Source organism: Sus scrofa, chromosome 10, assembly GCF_054392235.1.
Source record: "Sus scrofa isolate SSC_HxYL_T2T_F1_AM1 chromosome 10, Sscrofa_HxYL_maternal_Yorkshire_Landrace_v2.0, whole genome shotgun sequence".
In the NCBI taxonomy this organism is placed as follows: domain Eukaryota; kingdom Metazoa; phylum Chordata; class Mammalia; order Artiodactyla; family Suidae; genus Sus; species Sus scrofa.
The window spans coordinates 77,559,339-77,573,723 of record NC_139392.1 but is presented as its reverse complement, the minus strand read 5'-3'; the positions used below and the strand labels follow the sequence as shown (position 1 = coordinate 77,573,723).

General features: G+C 44.2%; 1 protein-coding gene and 1 long non-coding RNA gene across 27 annotated transcripts in view; one reads left to right on the top strand and one right to left on the bottom strand.

The window, feature by feature from the left end:
- KIAA1217 overlaps window positions 1–14,385 on the top strand; it is a 325,382-nt gene that overhangs the window by 132,179 nt on the left and 178,818 nt on the right. The gene's annotated exons all lie outside the window — the stretch shown is intronic.
- Window positions 4,726–14,043, bottom strand: LOC146399533 (uncharacterized). The gene is made up of 3 exons (XR_014818057.1): window positions 13,280–14,043; window positions 8,178–10,410; window positions 4,726–7,879 (listed from the first exon to the last, which is right to left on the bottom strand). It is a non-coding gene; the product is annotated as an uncharacterized LOC146399533 (long non-coding RNA).

Genomic DNA, 14,385 nt, shown 5'->3' with positions numbered 1-14,385 from the left:
GTCTGAGATGTCAGTTTATTTCCTCCAAGATACCCGGTAGGTGATCTTTCTCACCAGACGCTCTCGGGTCTGCACAGACAAACACTCAAAAGTCTGGAAAATGGGAGGAAGGGGAGCCACGTAGGTGATTTCACATCCTGTGCCCTGGAGTCCTTGCCTTCCCCAAAGCCTGCCTCACATTTCTCGGAGGAAGAAAGACGTGGAAACTTGGTACATGTCTTTTCTACATGTGTGCCAGCTTTGACCACTCTTGGCACTGGGCAAATGGGGGATTAATGATCAGGGTTATGCCATGGAAAAAGCCATAAGTCTTTACATCATCATTTTTGGTTTTGAGCCATTTTGTTCTCATAGCTGGGGATTACTCTGTGGGCATGGGGCGGGGGGAGGGAGGATGAAAAAAAATGTAATAGAATAAAAATTAAGTACTAACTTAAAACAAATACAAAGCATACACATACAAAAAGATATTCAAATTCCTTGTCAGTTTTGTGATGGAGTGCTGAGTTTTGAGGTGGTAAATAGGATAGGATTCCTATGTATATGCCATTTGCATATTTTCCTTTGGCCTGGAGAACCTTGCTATATAATAACGAAAATGCAGCTACTCATCCAATGAGCTTACGATATGATTCTTCTTACCCTAAAAGGAACACCAATAAAGATACTTCTAAAATAGAAGTTATTCTAATCTAGTTCCATTTGCAATTTTGATGTAATAGACTTGTTATTTTATAGCTGTACATTAAATAGTAAAAAATGTAACCAATAAAGTTACTCCTCAAATCGAAGTTCCTCTGGTTCCTTTCAATATTGATATAATAGGCTCAAGTCATTTTACAGCTGTACATTAAATGGTAAAAATTTAACTGAAGATGAATTACAAATGATATAAAAGCACTGGGAGAATCCTAATAATTAACTATTTAAGAAATGAAAGCTAGGAGTTCCCATCGTGGCTCAGCGGAAACAAATCTGACTAGCAGCCATGAAGATGCAGGTTTGATCCCTGGCCTCGCTCAGTGAGTTAAGGGTCTGGCGTTGCCATAAGCTGTGGTGTAGGTCAACAGCCGCGCTGTTGCTGTGGCTGTGATGTAGGCCAGTGGCTACAGCTCTGATTCAGACCCTAGCCTGGGAACATCCATATGCTGTGGGTGTGGCCCTAAAAAAGCCAAAAAAAAAAAAAAAAAGAAGAAGAAGAAAGAAAAGAAAACCATAATTCCATTAAAATTTGTTTGACTTCTATGCAACTTTTGAGGAATATACCTGCTTTATAGCCTGATATACACAAATAACTAGAAATGTGTCAGTGCATGTGCATTGTTATTGCTAGGGGCTGCAGTGGCTTTAGAATTGCGTAGCAAATGGATATATTTATTGGCTTTGAATATATGTTCATAGTAGATACTGCTTTTCTTTTTACTCTGTATTTATAAAAGTATACTCATTTATGTGAGTATATATTTATTTATATATCTCATTTATTTATATAAATGTATAAGTATCGCTATTTATTGTATATCTTGTTTATACAAGAGTATATATATGTGTATATACATCTTATTTATTTATATAACGGTATAAGAGATCTTTTTAAATTATTTTGTATTTTTGGTAAAATTTACCTGTGGATAATGGGAAGTTATTACATTTTTTAAAATTAAAAATTAGTGAGATCTTAGGGAAAAAGAAGAAAGATCATATACAGATCGGGAAAGCCACCTCTTGCACAACTGTAGGTTCTTGTAGATAATGAAAGCTGAAAAATCTAAGTTATGAGCAGATCTCAAGAATAAGCAGGCCAAATCCTCAAACCCACTCCTTAAGTAATGAGTTCAGGGAAAAGCAATGACTTTGGGGAGAGTAGGTGGTGCTCTGGGCACGTTCCAGCTCCCATGATGTAGGCGCAAGCACACAGGATGAGCAGGGCTCTAATATTTTTATAGGAGGTTGCAACTGGTTATCAATGGATACATATTCACTTAATGATATTGTAAAGAACATGTGACCTTGGTCCATTGAAAAGAAAAAAACAATCACTAATGTTAAACATAGAAAAACAACCCCCCCTAGCCTGGGGATCCCCTAGCATCTCTGTGTATTCCCGCAGGATAGTTTGAAGAGAGGTTGGAGAATGAGCAAAGCAAAAGTATTTGTCAAGCATAGACCATGTGCCGGGCACAGAAGTGATTTCATTTATTCGTTCCTGAAACTTTGGGTAAGCTACATTGCGGCATTCCCATTTTGCAGATAAGAAGACTGCGGCTCAGTCAGGTTAAGTCAGTTGGTAGACTATATATATATATATATATATATATATATATATATATATGTATATATGTATATAAATATATATAAATATATATAAATATAAATATATATAAATATAAACATATATAAATATATATAAATATATAAATATAAATATATAAATATAAATATATAAATATATATAAAAATATATATAAATATATATAAATATATATATAAATATATATATATAAAAATATATATATAAATATATATATAAATATATATATATAAAAATATATATATATAAATATATGTATATGGACCGTCTGAGGCCAAGCCTCCATGCCAGCCAGCTTATTCTACCAGATGCACTGATGTGGCGCCTTCCCTGTAGAACCTGAGGCTGCGTGGCCTCTTCCACTTGGAGTGGCGGAGTTGCTCACGTTGGAAGGTGCATGCCAATATCTGAAAGCCATTACGGGAAAATGAGTCACTTGCTGGATGCATTGAACATCTTTTGCTTATGAGAGTTTCCTGGAGAAATAAAGTACCAAATGATTTTTCTTCTTAAAAAGAATTGAATCTCTCTCCTGAGTAGAGATTGTTGGCAAGTTCTTGTGCAATCATGGTCAGCAGAAAAGAAATTTAAGCAATAATGAAAAGCTTGTGGGCTTGGAATGCCTTTAGCCCCCCCAGAGCTGAAGAGCAGGCCTTTGGGGGAACTGATGTTGAAAGGAGGTAGGATTGGGGCATGAAAAGAATTCTGGTCCTGGAGGGGAAGACAGGTAAGAGAAAATGAGAAGATTAAAAGCAGGCATGAGAGGCAGTTACGCTTCACCCCTGGGTAGCGTGGTGTAAATCGCTTTTCTTTCACCCCCCTACCTTCCAAATCTTTTTTTGTTAAAGAAAGAGAAGAAAATATTTTGGAGGTAACTCATTACCTTTTGGCTTTAGGCCTAGAAGCCTCAGAAGTTGAAAGTCATTTTATGTGCTGCAGATGCATCCTGGTTTGAAAACGATGACCTGGCTTCTAGACCGTGATGACATCAACTCAGAAGGATTATCATCTTCCCCATCATGTAATTCCAGTAGCCGCCATGGGGTCATCTTCATGAAATTAGGAGGAGGGGAAGCGGTCTGATTTAGATCATGAATTATGCAAGACTGAGTTATTTAGTGTGACTTCTTTTGTAGGTGAAGATAATTGTTTACTGCTTTCTAGTTCTGAGACAGTCATTTGATAAAAACCTATCTTGCCTGTTTGTGTTTTTAAAAAGTCTTTTTTATGGATTCCATACTTTGGATATGTTTTCACGATCAGGGCAGCCTCCCCAAGATGACCATAAAACACCAGTAGTTAAGAAAAACTCTCCTTCAGAGAAGAATCAAGGAACTTCTGCTTCTGTCATTTAATTTTTGACATCTCTGGAGGGACACAGTAAATTCTTTTTAGCCATTAGGAGTCGACCTTGAAAGAGGCAACATATTTCCTCCGTGATAAGTTAGTGAGTCTCAGCTTTAGTCTTGTTAGCACTGAGGTTAAGTGTTAGAACCAAAGAAACTTCATAAAACAGATGGTTTCCAAACCCTGTCCTCCCACATTCATTGAATCTAGCTGACAGTAGATATGTGATTTTTATGGTTGATCAGACCTAATGGGCCATATATTTCAACTGTTACTTTTTGGAAGAGTGAATATGTGGCTTGTAAACAGACTTGTGGAATCTAACCCTTCAAAAATTTCTAGCTGACTTCCTTGCTTCCAGTCTAAGTCTTCATTTTCTTCCCTGCCCTGGGCCTCATTCTTTTCTGGACTCCTGCCAGTCTGTGCAACCGTGACCTTCAGAGCACAGTCCAAGGTTAGCATTCATTCATGTCTTCATTTGATCAGTGACTGTAGGGGTGGATTGTATCTGTGCTCCACCACTCCAGGATGAAGTGGAGAAGGCTGCTAATGGTCTTAGCCACAGTTTGGTCCTGTTGCCCATCATAAAATGGAGAGATGCGTCCTATAGGAGAGGGGACACTGGAGAGCCCGTGAGAATACCATTTGGGTCTAGGCTTGTGAACACGTGAAGAAAAATGAGGTCAGGAATAGTTGCCTTTGCAACAGTGATGTCGTTTCTGGATCCCGTTTCCTGCATCTTAGCAAAATCTCTCACGCAAAGTTCTGCTGAATTACTGACACTAAGTCTCATTATCTGATAAGGCTGCTGTTGTTTCTCTCCCAGTGGCGTCTGCACTCTTAATGACAGGTTCCAAAGCGCCTGCTTAGCTCCCCAAGGAGCTGGGGGTCTGCAGGGGTCCACCGGCAGGTTAGCGGGGCTTTCCTGGAATGAGACGATGGTTTCTTAGTGCCCATGAAATCACCCTCCTCCTGTCACAACCATCCACAAGCGCTGTCCTGTCTGCTCATAGGTCAGAGCCTGGCCTCGTGGTTGATGAACAGCCAAAAGGGTCTTTATACACTGGGGGCTGGTAACACAATGGAGAAGAGCTGTGTTCTCTTGCCTGGGGTGGAATGCAGCTCACGGTCAGGAAGGGGCCTTCCTGACACCTGGCTGTGGGTACTTGCCCAGCTGGGCTCTTTCTCCTCCTTCTCCGGGTGGGTGGCGAGTGCTGGCCATCAGCAGGACAGCTCTGCATACCCCATGGTATCCTGCCCTCCCCCTCTGAGCCTCTGCTGGGGTGGCAAAAAGGCGAGGAGACGAATCTACAACAGAGCCTAACATTGGATTCCACCTTCATCCTGAGTCTTTTCAGCTGATCCAGGAAGTGCATGATGAATGGGGAGGAGAGGGGTCACAGAGTCCACAGAAAGTCTACCCTCTTTCCAGCCTCCCACGTGGAACAATCATGGGCCACACAATAGTTCTGCATCTACATACAGTGAATCGTAAGGTCTGTGTGTATACTTAAAGTATAAACTTAAACACAGTGTTAGCCCTCTCATAAATGGGCAGCTGCCCCTTGTAGTTTGTGGTGCCAAGAGTCCCACCATTCCATTAAAAATACAATCTTTTTTTTTTTTTTTTATGCCAACCAATCAAATGCTCTACCTGCTTAAATTCTGTCCTCTGCTCTGGATGTTAACGCTCATTAGTCTCATCTCAAAATCAGCCCTCAGTTGAGAAGGTCGTTGTCAAGCTAGGAGTAAATGGAGAGAGCAGGTTATCTTTTGTTGTTGTTGTTAATTATTTAATTTTTTTATTAGAGTGTAGTTGACTTACAGTGTGGTGTCAGTTTCTGCTGTTCGGCACAGGGACCCAGTCATACATGTATCTACATCCTTTTTCTCCAATTATCTTCCATCATGGTCTATCCCAAGAGACTGGATATAGTTCCCTGTGCTGTACAGTAGGACCCCATTGCTGGACAGACTCAAGGACATAAGAATCCAGGTTATTCTTGCTCTGCAGTCCTTTCTTGGGAGAGTGAGTAACTGTACCCAGAGGCAAAGAACGGCTGCTGTGCTTTAGCTGATGATATACTAGTGGGATTTATTAACTTTGTGAAGGAAGTAGGAGGCCATCATGATACTGAGTAAATTATGAGAGAGGCCAGGGGGTAACAAAGTGGGAGATTCCATGCCGGACACCCCTGGCTCAGCGTTGAAATACCATGGAACAAATAGCCTGAAAATTATGAGTGATCCTCTCAACTTCGTCTTAATCCCTCCGGCCTGGGGGTGCAAATCAAGAGAGGGACTGTGGCTTGGCAGGGATTTGGGGTGGGGGGAGGTGGTGGCTGGCTAGTTTCTTGTGGGATTCTCCAGGGAGCGCTGGAGGGTGAAAATGATGTTGAGGCCACCCCTCGAGCCCTACAAGGACCCGGTGTGTCCACAGGCAACCTCAGAACCCCAACAGCCTCAGATCCACGCAGGATGTATTCGTCCCAGTGGGGAGTTCTCATCTCCATTGATGTGGGTTCCTCTTTACCCCCTGACTGTAGTTCCCCCCATCCCCTCAGAACTGCTGAACCAGACCTCCTGCAGAGGAGAGAGAAGAAGGCCACTTCACCCCACGCTGTTAATGTTCTGGTGTTGCACCTGCCCACCCAGTGCTCTCAAGGGCAGGAGATGGGGCAACCCAGGCAGATAGTCCAGACGGAAATGCCTGCGACCCATGTGGAGCTTATTTATGGTGAAAACCGCCTTGACGATAGCTCTGTAGTTGGTTTGTGAGTCGCTATTTCTGTTTTTCTTCCTTTTCAATATATTCCTCTTTAGGCTTGTTCCGTCATAAACTCTCAACTTATTTCTGTGCAGTTTTGGTGGGTGGAGGCTCATAGCAGGTCTGCATGAACATTTTTTTGCCCTTCTCCTGGAAGGATAGTTGGTAATCTTTTTAAATGTTTTCTTGAAAGCTTTTTAATGGCACCACCCAGTGCCCTGCTGATTGTTTGTGAACTGTGGTTGCACCCAGCTCCCCCAAATTCCATATTTACGATGATACGCAGGAGCAAGATGACTCTGAATTTCGCTGAAGGGCTCTTTTCTCTCTCCCAACCGCTGTCTCTCAGTTTTTCAAGTGTGAGGCCAGAGGCTGTTTATGTACTTAGAGCCTGTTTTCAACTTTTTGCTTCTGCTCTTTCCAAGCAATTAGTGAAGTCTGTTTAGAGTTGAATTGTTATGTGCACACATTCTGCTTTAATCCAGTGTAATTAGAGGGACGCGTACTATACCTCTTCAAGAAGAACTGCTAGGATCCAACCTTCTGTTTCCAAAGATTGAAATCCTTACTTCTTTTATGAGCAAAAGATGTGTGTGGGTATTAAAAATGACAGCCAGTCATATCCATGCAGCCAGAAAAATGCACGAGCTTCACTTCTGCAACATAAAAAATTACACAAGAGAGGAGTTCCCGCTATGGCACAGTGGCTGGGAATCCAACTGCAGCAGCTTTCGTGGCTGCCAAGGCACAGGTTTGATCCCCAGCCTGGCACAGTAGGTTAAAGGACCCGGCATTGCTGCAGCGGTGGTGTCGGTTGCAGCTGCAGCTTAGATTTAATCCCCGGCCCAGGAACTTCCATGTGCTGCAGGTGTGGCCATTAATTTAAAAAAAAAGCACAGGGAATTTAATCCCATCTCTTAGGATAGACCATGATGGAAGATGATATAAGGAGAATGTATATATATTTATGTCTGACTGGTCACCTTGCTGTACAGCAGAAATTAGAACAACAATGTAAATCAACTATACTAAAAAAAAATTTTTAAATAAACTGTAGTAGAGAGCTATGGCTGGGGGTTTGCTGTTGTTGGTGGTGGTGGTGGTTTGTTTCTCCACAGATTATTTACCTTAATTGCAATGTTAAAAATACTAATTTGTAATTATGGCCCCGGTTATGTCGCATTTACTATAATGATGCTGTTGATTACACAAACTAGCAATTGATGATAGCCTGTGTTCCTTGTCTTTTTTAATGCCATTAATCCACTTTTGAATTTAAGACATGGCATCACTCTCTTATTTGTTCGCTGTGAGCAGTGAAACCAAACTGTCAAGAAGAGTATTTGTCTAAGAGGGTCTTCTTCAGCATTCCCTGGTGGCACAGCAGGTTAAGGATCTAGCGTTATCGCTTTTGTGGTTTAAATCACTGCTCTGGCATGGGTTCAATCTCTGACCTGGGAATTTCTTTTTTTTTTTTTTTTTTTGTCTTTTTTTTGTCTTTTTTTTTTTTTTTTTTTTTGCTATTTCTTGGGCCGCTCCCTCGGCATATGGAGGTTCCCAGGATAGGGGTTGAATCGGAGCCTACGCCAGAGCCACAGCAACGCGGGATCCGAGCCTCGTCTGCAACCTACACCACAGCTCACGGCAACGCCGGATCCTTAACCCACTCGAGCAAGGGCAGGGACCAAACCCGCCACCTCATGGTTCCTAGTCAGATTCGTTAACCACTGCGCCACGACGGGAACTCCTGACCTGGGAATTTCTGCATGCCCTGGGCATGGCAAAAAAAAAAAAAAAGAAAGTCTTTTTCCCCCAATAAAGCTTATTTGTGTTCACAATAATTTTCACCCCCAAAATATATTTAGCCAAATATATTTCTGGAGCTAAATAGGCCAGAAGCTGGGACATGAGGTCAGAGGCTGACACTGAGCTGTCAGTAATGTGGGCTGGTGGGGGCAGGACGGTTGGCCAAGCCCAGTCCACAGGGCTCTGCACGCCAGCAGCAACAGAAAATGGGTGATCCAACCAGGAACCAGGAACCAGGTCAGGAGAGATTGCAGCACCATCGGAAGCTGAGTCAGGATCTCAGGACAGCAAGTGTCACGTCGTGACCCAGGGCCCCAGCTGGGGATGGGCATGCCAACATCTACCGCCGTGATTTTCATTTGCTCCTGGATTGAGACTGTGCATTCAAGGTCTGTGTCCCTGTAGCCGAGCAGGCTGGGATGAGCATAGTCAGACCTTGTCCTTGAGCAGCAAAACATTTTAGTACCTCGTTTTCGTGTGCCTGCCTCAAGCTCCTTCTCCTTACGGATCACTCTGCTGTTTTATTATTTTCAGAGCTTTACCTTTAGCAGTACTTTTCTCTGATTTACCTCATTTGTGTCTCGGTGACTTTTCAAGGTAGGCAGGATGGCTGTTGCCATTTTGCAGATGTGGAAAGTGAGACTCGGAGTTCCTGTTGGTTAAGAACCCAACATAGGAGTTCACCAGTAACAAACCCGACTCGTATCCATGAGGATGTGGGTTCGGTCCCTGGCCCTGGTCTGTGTGTTAAAAGATCTGCTTTGTCATGAGCTGTGGTGTAGGTCATAGGTGTGGCTCAGATCCGGCATGGCTGTGGCTGTGGCATAGGCTGGTGACTACAGCTCCAATTAGACCCCTAGTCTGGGAACTTCCACATGCTGCAGGTGCAGCCCTTAAAAAAAAAGAAAAAGAAAAAACCCAACATAGTGTCCATGAGGATGCAGGTTCGATCCCTGGCCTTGTTCAGTGGGTTAAGGATCCAGCGTTGTTTCGAGCTTCAGTGTAGGTCTCAGATGCAGCTTGGATTCAGCGTTGCTGTGACTGTGGTGCAGGCCGGCAGCTGCAGCTCTGATTTGACCCTGAGCCCGGGAACTTCCATCGGGCCTAAAAATTTAGAAGAAGAAAGTGAGACTCAGCAGTTTGATTGCCCCCATACAAAACCTAATATCAGCTAAGTAATTCTTTCAAAGTAAAATAGTTAATGGGTGCAGAACCCAGGTCTTGAACCCAGGACCTTCTGACTTTGGGTTCTTCCCACCTACACATGTTGCTTTGGAGACAAGATACGTACACCTCTGGCTCTACGTGCCAAGCCTTCCTTGGTAATGACTGTGTGAGGGGAGCCCTCTGGTGCCGCCAGGGGTGTTGGGAAGCAGCTGTGTCCAGGGCTTTCCAGCGCTAAGACTTGCCCTAGAGGTTGATGGCAGCTCTTTGTCTCACTCATGGAGAAACTGAGGACCGGGCACAGGTCTCCGTGATGCTGAGTGGGGGTCTCCTACTCTCAGCCCCTGCTTTCTGGACCGCTGAGCCCTGCCCTTCCCTCACGGAGTGCACAGGACCCGCTTTGATATCCCTGCTAGCCACCATGGAAGCTTCCAGCATAGACGTGTGAAGAGACCAGCCCTGCTCGTTTTAGTTGAAGGAAGACGAAACACTGGGAGGTGTCCTGCAGCTGGTCTGGGCGCCAGCGCCTGGGGATGAGTGAGGCACCCCACCTCAGGCAAGCCTGGGGATCTGCGTGACTCCAGGCTCTGTGTCCGTTTTCTGTGAGAGAGAACGGGGATCAGAAATGCCTTCCCAGAGTTCCTGTTGTGGCTCAGCAGGTTAAGAACCCAACCCTGTGAGGGTGCAGGCTCGATCCCTGGCCCCACTCAGTGGGTTGAGGATCTGGCATTGACACAAGCGGTGGCGCAGTTCACAGGCGCTGCTCGGATCAGGTGTGGCTGTGGCTGAGACATTAGGTCTCCAGCCCAGAACCTCCTTATGTCACGGGTACAGCCCTAAAAAGTAAAAAGAAAAATGAGAGAGACATGCATTCCCAACTGGCTTCCATGAATGCCCTCGTGTTTTATCCCACCTCCTGCCCTCTCAAAATCAAATTCTTGGAGTTCCAATCATGGCTTAACAGCAAAGAACTCGACTAGTATCTATGAGGACACAGGTTCGGTCCATAGCCTCACTCAATGGGTTAAGGATCCAGCGCTGCCATGAGCTGTGGTGTAGGTCACAGGCGAGGCTTGGATGCTGTGTTGCTGTGGCTGTGGCTGTGGCTGGCAGCTGCACTTCCAATTCGACCCCTACCTGGGCACTTCCATATGCTGCAGATGCGGCCCTAAGAAAAAAATCAAATTCTTACATCTCCCCTCCCTGTGAAAATTCTTGCCTTGAGCATGAGAAAGCTCCTCCCAAAGCAAGGCCCAGTCAGATCACAGTGTGAAGCTGAATTCTTTTGCAGCAGCTTCTTACCAGACAGGCCCCTAACCTGGATGGAATGTATTGCAAAAGCCTTTGTATAATGAGGGCAAAATAGAAACCTCCGGTTTGGAAGCTCTTTTTTTCTTCTTGAGGGGTCTGGAGTATTTTTGTTCGAGTTTAGCGTTCCAAGGGAGGAGGGTTTTGGTGAAAATGGAAGAGAAACCCTGCCAAACAGAAATTCCATATCCGACGGAGATTTTCCTCCTTTCGAGAAGGTGTGAGAGCAGCCAAGGAGCAGAAAAGCATGGGGGAGTTGGGGTGATGGCTCGGAATGCTCTGGATGGAGAGCTTGCCAGCCCGCTGAGGGGCCAGGGGGGTGGAGGCACAGCTGCCTGGGGGACACGTCTCAACTCCTCAGACCCCTCGAGGTCGGGTATGGTCAAGAAAGAAGCTCTCGGATCAAGCAAGCTGCAGGAAGCCAAGGTTCCTAGAGACCACCACCTCCTCCAGCCTTTCATCCCTTCATTCTACAAGAGAAATGGAACCCGGGAGGTCCCCTGCCTTCTTGCAGGTGACATCCGTGCGTGAGTGCGTGCGTGCATACGTAGGGGGCTGGGGAGACAGATAAGAAACTGTCACGCAAGTAAAATACGTAGTGTATCCAGTCGCGTTAAAAACATTAGATGAGGAGTTCCCATCGTGGCTCAGTGGAAACAAATCTGACTAGCATCCATGAGAATGCAGGTTCGATTCCTGGCCTTGCACAGTGGGTCAAGGATCCAGAGTTGCCGTGAGCTATGGTGTAGGTGGAAGATGCTCGGATCCCATGTTGCTGTGGCTGTGGCCTAGGCCGGCAGCTACAGCTCCAGTTTGACCCTTAGCTCCATATGCCGCAGGTATGGCCCCCCAAAAAAGATGACAAAAAAAAAAAAAAAAAAAAAAAAACACTGGAGGAAAAGTCAGCAGAGTTCTCAAGGAGCTCATGAACCCGATGGCCATGGGCGGCACCTGCTTGGAGAATAAATATCTGTCACCTTGGTGGAGATGACAGGCTAACTCTTCCCAAACACTGTATGTCACCTGCAGGCAGATTTCTAAACCAGCTCACTTGTTTCCCTCTTTGCTACGTGGGGAGGGGGAGGATTAGGAAGGACCTCAGAGGTCTGTTCCTGAGACCCAGTCAGTCTTACAAATAGCTCCCCCCCCCCCAAGCCTTTGTTATCCTGTTGCCACCTTTTATTTGCATGATACTTGACTCTTTCAAATCTCTCACAGATCTGTTGTGTCACCCCCATACTGTAGAATGTAGGAAGGGTGGAGACTGAGACGCCCAACTGAAGACGAATGACTGGGATCAATATTCGAATATTTCACAGTTGGAGCTCCCTGGTGGCTCAGCAGATTAAGGATCTGGTGTTGTCATTGCTGTGGCTCTGATTCCTGCTGTGCCTCATGGGGTTCAATCCCTGTCCTGGGAACTTCTGCATGCCACAATTGTGGCCAAAAGATAATAATAAATCATAGTAGCTATAGCCCAGGCTGCCCAATAGGAACCATGGCCACAAACCATGATAGTGCAGCTACAGGGAGCGCTGGCTGAATGTCCGCCCTGCATGTGGCAAGTTTGCTTGCTTACTTCGTACTCTGTGTGTTGCAGACAATGGCAAAGTCATAGAAATAGTTGTGTGACCTTGCAAACCCACTCCTTTGAAGAATGGCATTCCATGGTGTGCGTACATATTCTAAGTTGATTTGGTTTGGGTTTTGGTTTTAAATCAGACTCCTTCCCACCATTGGACTCCTGAGAACACAAACACAGAGAGGTTCAGACGCTTCCCTCGGCCACATACTGCACAGGAGCAGCAGCGATCTTGTATTGATCAGGCTCTTACTAAGCCAGGTGCTGCCTTATTGTAGCTTAGGCACTGGCGTTAGCATTTTTCATAAGTTATCTTATTTCATACAGCAAGTGTAAGATAAGCCTTATTATTACTGTCTCCACTATCTTATGGATGAAGAAACTGCACGTGACCAGAGAAGGCAGCTTTTCCAAGAAACACGGCCTGAGGCAGCGTGCCCAAGTTCTCACAGATATTAAATGCTGAAATTGAGGCTCATGCCCAGTTTTCTTTCCAAAAGTTGCATTCCCATTACTGTCCTAAATTCACGACAGAATGACTTCGGCATCTTAGTTAATTAGAAATTCTTAAGATTTCTTGGGATTCTTAGTTAATTAGAAGTTCTTAAGATTTCTTAGGATTCTTACTTGATTAGAAATTCTTAAGATTTCTACCCTGAACTCTTTATGTTACATGTTGCAGCCTTTTTTGTTTATCCTTCAGAGTCCTCAGACTTCATCCTATATTTTAAGATTACGGTTGACCCTTGAACAGTACAGGTTTGAACTGCATGGGTCCACTTATACGTGGATTTTTTTCAATTAATATATTGGACATTTTTAGGAGATTTGCAATATTTTTTTTAAAAATTTGCAGAAGAACCACAGAGCCTAGAAATAGCAAAACATTAAGAGGATAATTTTTTGATGACTTTTTATCCTTAACCATTGTGGCTTAGCTGGTTAAGAATCCGACCAGTATCCAGGAGGATGCCAGTCTGATCCCTGGCCTCACTCAGTGGGTTAAAGGATCCTGTGTGGCTGCAAGCTACAGTGCAGGTCACAGGTGCAGCTTGGATCCCGCCCTGCTGTGGCTGTGGTGTAGGCTGGAAGCTGCAGCTCCAATTTGACCTCTAGCCTAGGAACTTCCATATACAATGGGTGTGGCCCTAAAAAGACCAAAAAAAAAAAAAGAAAAAGGTATGTCATGAATGCATAAAATTTATACTGATATATATATATAACATACAAAATATGTGTTAATCAGCTGTTTATGTTTTCAGTAAAGCTCTGGTCAACAACAGGCTATTCGTAGTTAAGTTTTGGGGAGTCAAAAGTTACACACAGATTTTCAACTACATGGGGGTAAGAGTCTGGCAGTGGTGGTGTGTCTCTAACTGCTCAAGTTCAGGGGTCAATATCATTGTTATATCAATTATAAATCTTAGCATGACTTACAGTCTCACAAGTCCACCTAATTTTATTCTATCTTTAATATTTTAAACATTTTTAGAAAAGGAATTAGGGAGTTCCCGTTGTGGCACAGCGAAAACAAATCTGACTGGAATCCATGAGGATGTGGGTTCGATCCCTAGCCTCGCTCAGTGGGTCAGCGATCAAGCATTGCTGTGAGCTGTGGCGTAGGTCACACAGTGTTGCTGTGGCTGTGGCATAGGCCGGCAGCTGTAGCTCCGATTAGACCCCTAGCCTGGGAACTTCCATGTGCCTCAGGAGCAGCCCTAAAAAGCAAAAAAAAAAAAAGAAAGAAAGAAAGAAAAGGAATTATATTACAATTAGGTTTCTCAAGTTTTTTTAACTCCAAATAACCCAAAATTGCTTTGGGATCCAGAGATCACTGTGTCTTCAGGATAAAATTATTTCTAAGATGGTTTCCCCAGCATTTGCTTTTATTGGGTTCTTTAGTTGTGTGTCACAGTGGCTACTAATTTTAAATCATTCACTTTCCCTTCTGTCACTGGTATTAACTATACGAGTGGTGGTTTTTTCAAACACTGGTTACACTTTGAAGCCAAAGTGAGTTTGTACAAGGGGCCCTGTGAGAGATATTGAAGAGGGCGAAGACCGAGGCAAAGCAGTCCATGTGGAGTGTGTCTTGTTTCC